Genomic DNA, 7,602 nt, shown 5'->3' with positions numbered 1-7,602 from the left:
ATAGGCATGCAGTAAATAGGAGTTTCCTGTCCCTTCTTTTTGCCCCTGACTTCTTCAAATCTAGCCCATAATATTTTCTGAGTTCTATTTATTGATTATTTATTCTCCCAATTCAAGGCCATTTTGATGCAGGAAATTTAAAAAATGCACTTCTTGGTGAAGGGCAAATTCTCCTCTTCCTCCTACCAGTTTTACTGTCAGCAAAGCCTTCCGAGATCTTCCAGCGTGAAACAGCAGTCAGTACCTTGAACTAGGTAACAGAAGATTTATTTTTTCTTTAAGTTTAGAAATTAGTAACCAGCTGAGCTAGAGGAGAATTTTTTTAAAATCACCTGCTTATTCTGGATATATCAGATCGAGTGCCACTTTGCATCTTCTGCATGCAGCTCAAACGAGCAGGAAGGGCTGTCCTCGTCTGAAATTGTAGGACACAGATGCGTGAATGCCGTGCTGTGTCAACAGGACGCGGGAGTGGAGGGACGTCATGTAAGGAAAATGAGCCGTTGGGGATTACTTTAGACAAAATGCGTAAGGGTTAACCTATTCTGAAAATAATTTTTCATTTTTCTTATGAAATAAAACTTTGATTTCAATTTAACAAATTTAACATTGAGAGTATCAATAAACTCTCAGCATAATTTTGCCTTTGTACACTTTTGTATTTCAAATAATTCAGTTGAAAGGAGTAATTTTTTTTTATCTCATCAGCTCAAAGCCTATGGTTGAATTGAATTCATTACTCTGTTTCTAGGAAGAAATTGGTATATCAAAGACAAATAAACTAGGGTATCACCAAGGAGCTGAGAGGCTTACAAAATTCTACAAGATCAGATTTTCATGACATGTTAGGAATGGAAGGATTGTTTAGGATATTTAGCAGTGGAGAAGAGTTTAAATGCAGAATAAGCCTAAAATAAGCAAATAGTTCCTTGAAAGTGAACCCTCCCAAATTCAATATTTCAGTTAAGTACCTTAAATTCTTCCTTGGTATGGAAGTGATTTTATTCACTTGTTTTTAAATAAAATCTTATCAGTAGTCAGGTTCAGGTGACCAAGGAGTATTACTAAGCAACACAACTGGGGGTTCACTTCTTTTTTTTTTTTTAATATATTTTATTGATTATGCTATTACAGTTGTCCCATTTCCCCCTTCACTCCCCTCCCCCCTGTGCCCCCTCTCCCACCCACCTTCCCCCCCTTTAGTCCATGTCCATATGTAATACTTATAAGTTCTTTAGCTTCTACATTTCCCGTACTATTCTTGCCCTCCCCCGATCTATTTTCAACCTACATTCTATGCTACTTATTCTCTATACCTTTTCCCCCTCTCTCCTCCTCCCACCCCTACTGCTAGCCCCCCCTTGTGCCCTCTATTTCTGTGGTTCTGTTCCTATTCTAGTTGTTTACTTAGTTTCTTTTGGTTTTGCTTTAGGTGTGGTTGTTAATAATTGTGAGTTTGCTGTCCTTTTACTATACATGTCTTTTCTTTATCTTCTTTTCTTAGATAAGTCCCTTTAGCATTTCATAAAGTAAGGGCTTGGTGATGATGAACTCCTTTAATTTGACCTTATCTGAAAAGCACTTTATCTTCTCTTCCATTCTAAATGAGAGCTTTGCTGGATAGAGCAATCTGGGATGTAGGTCCTTGTCTTTCATGACTTGGAATATTTCTTTCCAGCCCCTTCTTGCCTGTAAGGTCTCTTTTGAGAAATCAGCTGACAGTCTGATGGCAACTCCTTTGTAGGTTACTGTCCCCTTATCTCTTGCTGCTTCTAGGATTCTCTCCTTTGTTTTTACCTTGGCTAATGTAATTATGATGTGCCTTGGTGTGTTTCTTCTTGGGTCCAACTTCTTTGGGGCTCTCTGCGCTCCTTGGATTTCTTGGAAGACTGTTCCCTTTGCCAGTTTGGGGAAGTTCTCCTTTATTATTTGTTCAAATAACTTTTCCACTTGCTGGTCTTCCCCTTCTGGTACCCTTATAATTCGGATGTTGGAACGTTTAAAGGTGTCCTCGATGGTCTTAAGCTTTTCTTCGACTTTTTGAATTCTTATTTCATCATGCTCTCCTGCTTGGTTGATTCTATCTTCCTTCTGGTCCACTGTGTTGTTTTGAGATTCAGATTCCTTCCTTTCACAGTTGGCTCTTCTCCGTGTGTCTTCCTGCATCCCTTTTATGGTAATCTGCATTTTTTCATGTAATTTGGATCCAAAATCCACCAGTTCCGTGAGCTTCCTGATCACCAGTGTTTTGAACTGTGCATCTGATAGATTGGCTATTTCTTGGTCACTCAAAAGGATGAGTCCTGGGGGTCTGATCTGTTCTGCTGGACACATCTTACGTCTTTCCCCGTCTCTCCTATTATTTTACTTATTTATTTATTTTTTCTCCGGTCTGGTCGCTCTTGTTACGGTGGGGGGCGGAGCCTTAGGTGTTCACTGGTGCTGGGCGCCCCAGTCGCTAGCTTGTGACGTTATATGTGGGGGCAGGGGCGGGAGCAGGGACAGGAGGGATCAATGGCGACCCTTCCGTTCTCCTGGAGTCAGACACTTCCCTGGGCTTCTGGGCTGTGAGCTCTGCCCTGATCCCCAGTCGCTGCCCCACTGATTCCCCCAGTCGCCGCTTGCGTACTCAGGGATCACCGCTACACCGCTGCGCTCGCTCCTGCGTCCCGGATTGCTGTCGCGCCGATTCTGCACCAAATTTCCCCCGACCTCCGTGCGCCTGCGACCCGCGCCAGCCCCACGCCTGCTCGCTCGGCTCGTAGTCCCCTACCAGTCTGGATGTGTGGGTCTACTTCAACTTCTAGGCTGTCCGTCTTCCTTTTAGATAAATCCTCTGACAGTTCTGATATTATGACTGCAAATCATTGTTGTAAATTGTTGCTCTGTTCTTGGTTGTGCGAGGTACGGTGCGCCCACCTATTCCTCCATCTTGCCGGAAGCCGGGGTTCACTTCTTTGGCCATTCATTCATTTGTTCATGGATTCATTTCTTTAAGTACTAGTGGATACCTACTATCTGCCAGGCCTTGAGTTGCTCTATGGGATATAGTGGAGAACCAAACAGGCCTGGGTTTTGGTTCCTCTAATTGTTGCAGAAATGCTGCCTATTATAGTGAACCGATCTCCCCTCTACAGGAGTACAGTGATCCCTCATCTATCACGGGAGTTATGTTCCAGAGACCCCCACGATAGGTGAAAATCCACAAAGTAGCGACATTATATTTATTTTATTATTTTTATATATTTTAAGGCTCTATAAACCCTTCCCACATTCCTATAAACATTTCCCACTCTCTTATTAACCTTCCCCACACTCTTATAAACACTTCATATGCTCTTAAACACTTTCGACACTCTTAAACCTACATAATTTTAACAACATATAAAATTCTATATGGGTACTCACCAGTGAAGTAGACTATAACTTGAATGACGAAGATCCTGAATTATGTAGCTGTGCGGTACTGATGGTGATGAAGGAGATGACGATGAGATGGATGTACTGCACAGCCAAGAAGAGCATTACAGCTCCTCTGAAGGCACCACTTCATCAGGCGCTTCATCAGTTGGTGCAGTATCTTCACCCTGGGCCGTAACTTCTGTTTCTGCTAAAGGCATAGGCATAACTGATCTCTTCGTCCAAGTGATGAACATAGCTATGGGGAGTTGCTGGTGCTGCTTTTTATCTGCAGAGGCAGCTTCTCCATGCAGAGAAATGCTCTTGAGTCCAAAGCGTCTCTGAAATTTGTCAAACCAGCCCTTGCTGGCACCGAATGGGGTTGGTCTGGTGGGAGAAGCATTCGGCAGTCCTACTTCTGCGTCGTCATCCTTGTCTTCATCCTTGTCACTGTCATGCATGTCTGTGCTTTCCGCAAAACTATCAGAAAGTTCCTTGGCCTTCATCCAGATGGTGTTGGTATCCAGCAAGATATTCTTCTTCCTGCAGTCATTTATCCACAGGGCCAATGCAGACTCCATCCTCACGATGGCCTTATTGTGGGAAGTGACCACCCTCTTTGCAGCCTTGTTAAAAATCATTGTTGCCGTAGACCTAATAGGCTTCTCGTCTTTCTTTATGTAGCGAACAGTAGATTCATTGATCCCATAATGGCGGCCTACAGCTGCATAGCTTTTGCCTTCCTTTAACATGTCGAGAAGTTCCACCTTTTCTTGATGGTAAGCACATTCCTCTGGCACTTGGGTTCACTGCCAAAAGCCTTTGAAGGCACAGAATGTTTGGGTGGCATCGTAGGGCTTGAAATAAATTCAAACTTTTATGAAAACTTCACAAAAACACAACACCACAGAGCAGCACTACACGCAGCAATCAGACGTCGATGTGAAGTGGACAAGGAGAGATGCTGAACGTGTGGGCACAGTGCGGGAGAGCAAACAGACCCATGATACAGTCACTGAGCCAGTGCCCAGGATACAGAACATGGTGCTGTGGTTGGTCGCCTTCCATTCCATCAGCCAATAGTGTGCTGTGCACAATCTCACGTTGGCAAACTTGCGCAAGCAGTAGTGGCGTACTGCATTTCCTTTGTGTACAGTACAGTATTCATCTGCTGATGAAATACATACTGTATTTTATTTCGATTTAATATTCTTTTAATATGTTTGAATTAACATTTTTTATATTTTTACATTGTTTTAAATTTTTAGGCAAAAATAATTAAAATCATAAATGTTATATAAATACCTATATACCACAAAATCCTGTGATATAGCGAAAATCCATTATTTTTATATATTTTCACTCTGCAATACAGAATTATATATATATATTTTTTTTAAAACCTGCCATACAGTGAAGCCACAATAAGTGAACCGTGACATAGCAAGGGATGACTATTTTTGCAGTGCCTGTTGGCACATTAAAGGCCCTGAGAAGTGCTGTAGTGAAGAAACCCTGTTAACTTTTTTCTTCCTTTTTTTCCCCCTAAATCAAACTGGTAGATTTGTTGGCTGTCTTTGTTAAAAAATGAGGTGAAAATACCTCCATGCAGAATTTTCTAAACCTTGTTTTGGCTTCCCGCTGTACTGGAAGCACCATGACTGGTGACCGCACATGGATTGGTTCACATTTCTGCAGTGATTCATTCCACAGGCTTTTTGTTCTTTCTTTCAGAGCATCTCCCTCTTTCCAAGCTCCTTTTAGATGGTGGCTCCCAGCTGCACAGGAGACAGGCAGACCACAGCTCCTACTCTCACTCGGAAGGGCGGAGTCTTCTCTTTAGCTCCACCTTTCCCTCCAGCAATAATTGCTTCTGCATGACGTGTTGTTCTGGTTCTTCTGCCGGGAGGAGTCCTTAAGTCAGCAATGAAGGACACCAGGAGCTTGGCTTTGGTGTCCATAATTCGAGCAACTTGAATTATGTTGCCTCAGTAATTCTGCAGCATTTTCTTCTCCATTACCACCAATTCCACCAATCAATGCCTTCTGTGGCTGGATCATTCTGAAAGGCTTCAAGGTAGTCAATAAAATCTGTCCCATTAAAAGGATCACCTCTGATGCCAGTGCACACAGACTGCCAATCCCACTTGTGTCATCTGGTAAATCGCTTCATAAGTCAGGGTACCAGATCCAGATACAATACCTGTTTTCCCTTTCTTGTGAATATGGCCAGGCGTGACACCAATTTTACATTCTCCAGGATGGATGGCTCTAGGGCAGTTTGGCCTGATCAGCCTATCTTTCCCTGGTGCCATAGTTTGTGCGTGACCCATACCATGTCCCGCTGTGGGATACCTTCAGTAATGCACAGGACCGAGGGCACTTCTGCCTCAACAGCTTCATTAAAGGCAGAAGCAGCAAAAGGAGGAGGGACGTAAGTGGCAGAAGCTGTTGCTCCTGTCTGTTCTTTGGCTTCCTTTACAGTGTTAAAGCTTGGTAAGCCCTGATGCCTCTTGCCTCCTTCCCTTGGAGTGTTTCAGCCAACAAGTCTGGTGCCGTATTCCAATGCCTGCTGGTGGGGAAAGGTGCCCTGCTCACCAGTGAAACCCTGACAAATATTCATTGTATTTTTAGCTTCCCGCTGTACTGGAAGTTTCTAGGAAGCTTTATGAGGGGGAACCCCCCAAAACTTGGAATTATCTTCTGGAGGGTGGGCCCCTTGTAGTACAGGCTTAAACCCCTCTAGGTGAGTGTTTCCGAACCCATCTGTATCAGTGTAACAGCTGCATTATTGTGTTTGGCTTCAGTGAATTTTTTTCTGAAGACTCTTTTAACGCAGTAGCCCATTTCACGATGGGTGACTTACAAGTGCACCTGACCACACCGTGCTGAATGTTCAGCAATTTTTAACCAAAACCAGCATGACCCTCGTGCCCCACCCCTCCTAGTCACCCCATCTTGCCTGGTGCAACTTTTTTGCCCCCCCATCCCTGGACAAAAAAAGTCCTCAAAGGGAAACATTTTGCCGATGAGGACAAAAGTGGCAGCAGCACTAAAAGGCCTCAAAACTGATGAGTTCAAAAACTGTTTTGAGCAGTGGAAAAAACATCTCCATAGGTGTATCACATCAAATGGAGTGTACTTCAAAGGCGCCTGAAGTGTAAACATGTAAAAATAAATACACAATTTTTTATAAATAAACTCCATGGTTTTTTTGTGTGTCCCCCGTCGTATAGGAACAATGCCAAAATACATTCTGTTGCGAGAGGGAGGAGCACGACAGGAGGCGGGCGGTGGTAAGGCCGTGCTACCAGAGGCCACGGTCTCAGCGGCAGTCCCCCCTTCAATCTCCTTTGACATAATATTTTCCAGAGTTCTGCATCCCCAAAGGACTATTCAGTCTTGCACCACACTATGAGAAATCTAGGCGAAGGTGAACTGCGCTGCCAGGAAAGACCGGATGCCATTGGATAACAAGGCAAGGAAAACGCTGGTTTAATTCATACTTGCTGGTTGCAGGGACTCCGTCACCAAACAGGTCGGCACCCCACGTAAGGAAGACGGACCATGTCGACGATGCCTGGATTTTGTCTAAGACCCTCTCTGTTCCCCATGTTTGTCATGGGTCGGTTGTGGAGCTAGATGTTTGCTTGCTATAGGGAACCTCCTTGCCTTTCATGACCCACCATTTGGGGAACATAGATAAAAATGTTAGATGTGTGGTTAAATTAGATTTTTTAAAAAACATTCCAGCGAATACAACTGATCAGAAAGGAGAGATAATCTTCCTCGTACAGAACTGCACAGTTTCATGAAATCAGAATACCCATCAAAAATATATTCGTGTACTGCAAAAAATTAACACATGCAAAGTAATGTAAGCACATGCTACTTTTAATTTTTTCAATGGCCCTGGGGCACCGGTATCTGCTATTTGCTGGGAAATCACTCATCATGTAGCTATTGGGGAAAGAGAGCACTTCAGCTCCTTTTCTGGGAGCAATCCAGTGCAGTGTGGATATTAATTAAATTTATTAAACAAATAACACAGCGACTTGGGGAAGCAGGGGTCCATCTGCCAGTTCTGCAGACAGATCTCTGCAGAGATGTGAGCTGAATGGTAGTTAAAGCGAAGTTGCCGAGCTCAGCAGATGGGCTCTTGTCTCCGGTGGGGGAGATTTGGTGGCGGTCCAGCAACTCTCT

The 7,602-nt window shown here is 43.7% G+C and overlaps 1 pseudogene; it reads right to left on the bottom strand.

The window, feature by feature from the left end:
* Window positions 1-5,124: 5,124 nt before the first annotated feature.
* Window positions 5,125-6,968, bottom strand: LOC114498988 (annotated as a pseudogene).
* Between the last annotated feature and the right edge of the window lie 634 nt (window positions 6,969-7,602).

The sequence above is a fragment of the Phyllostomus discolor genome, chromosome 6 (genome assembly GCF_004126475.2).
Source record: "Phyllostomus discolor isolate MPI-MPIP mPhyDis1 chromosome 6, mPhyDis1.pri.v3, whole genome shotgun sequence".
NCBI classification, from domain to species: Eukaryota; Metazoa; Chordata; class Mammalia; order Chiroptera; family Phyllostomidae; genus Phyllostomus; species Phyllostomus discolor.
Note: the sequence above shows the minus strand (reverse complement) of the source record. Positions and strands in the feature narration are given on the sequence as shown.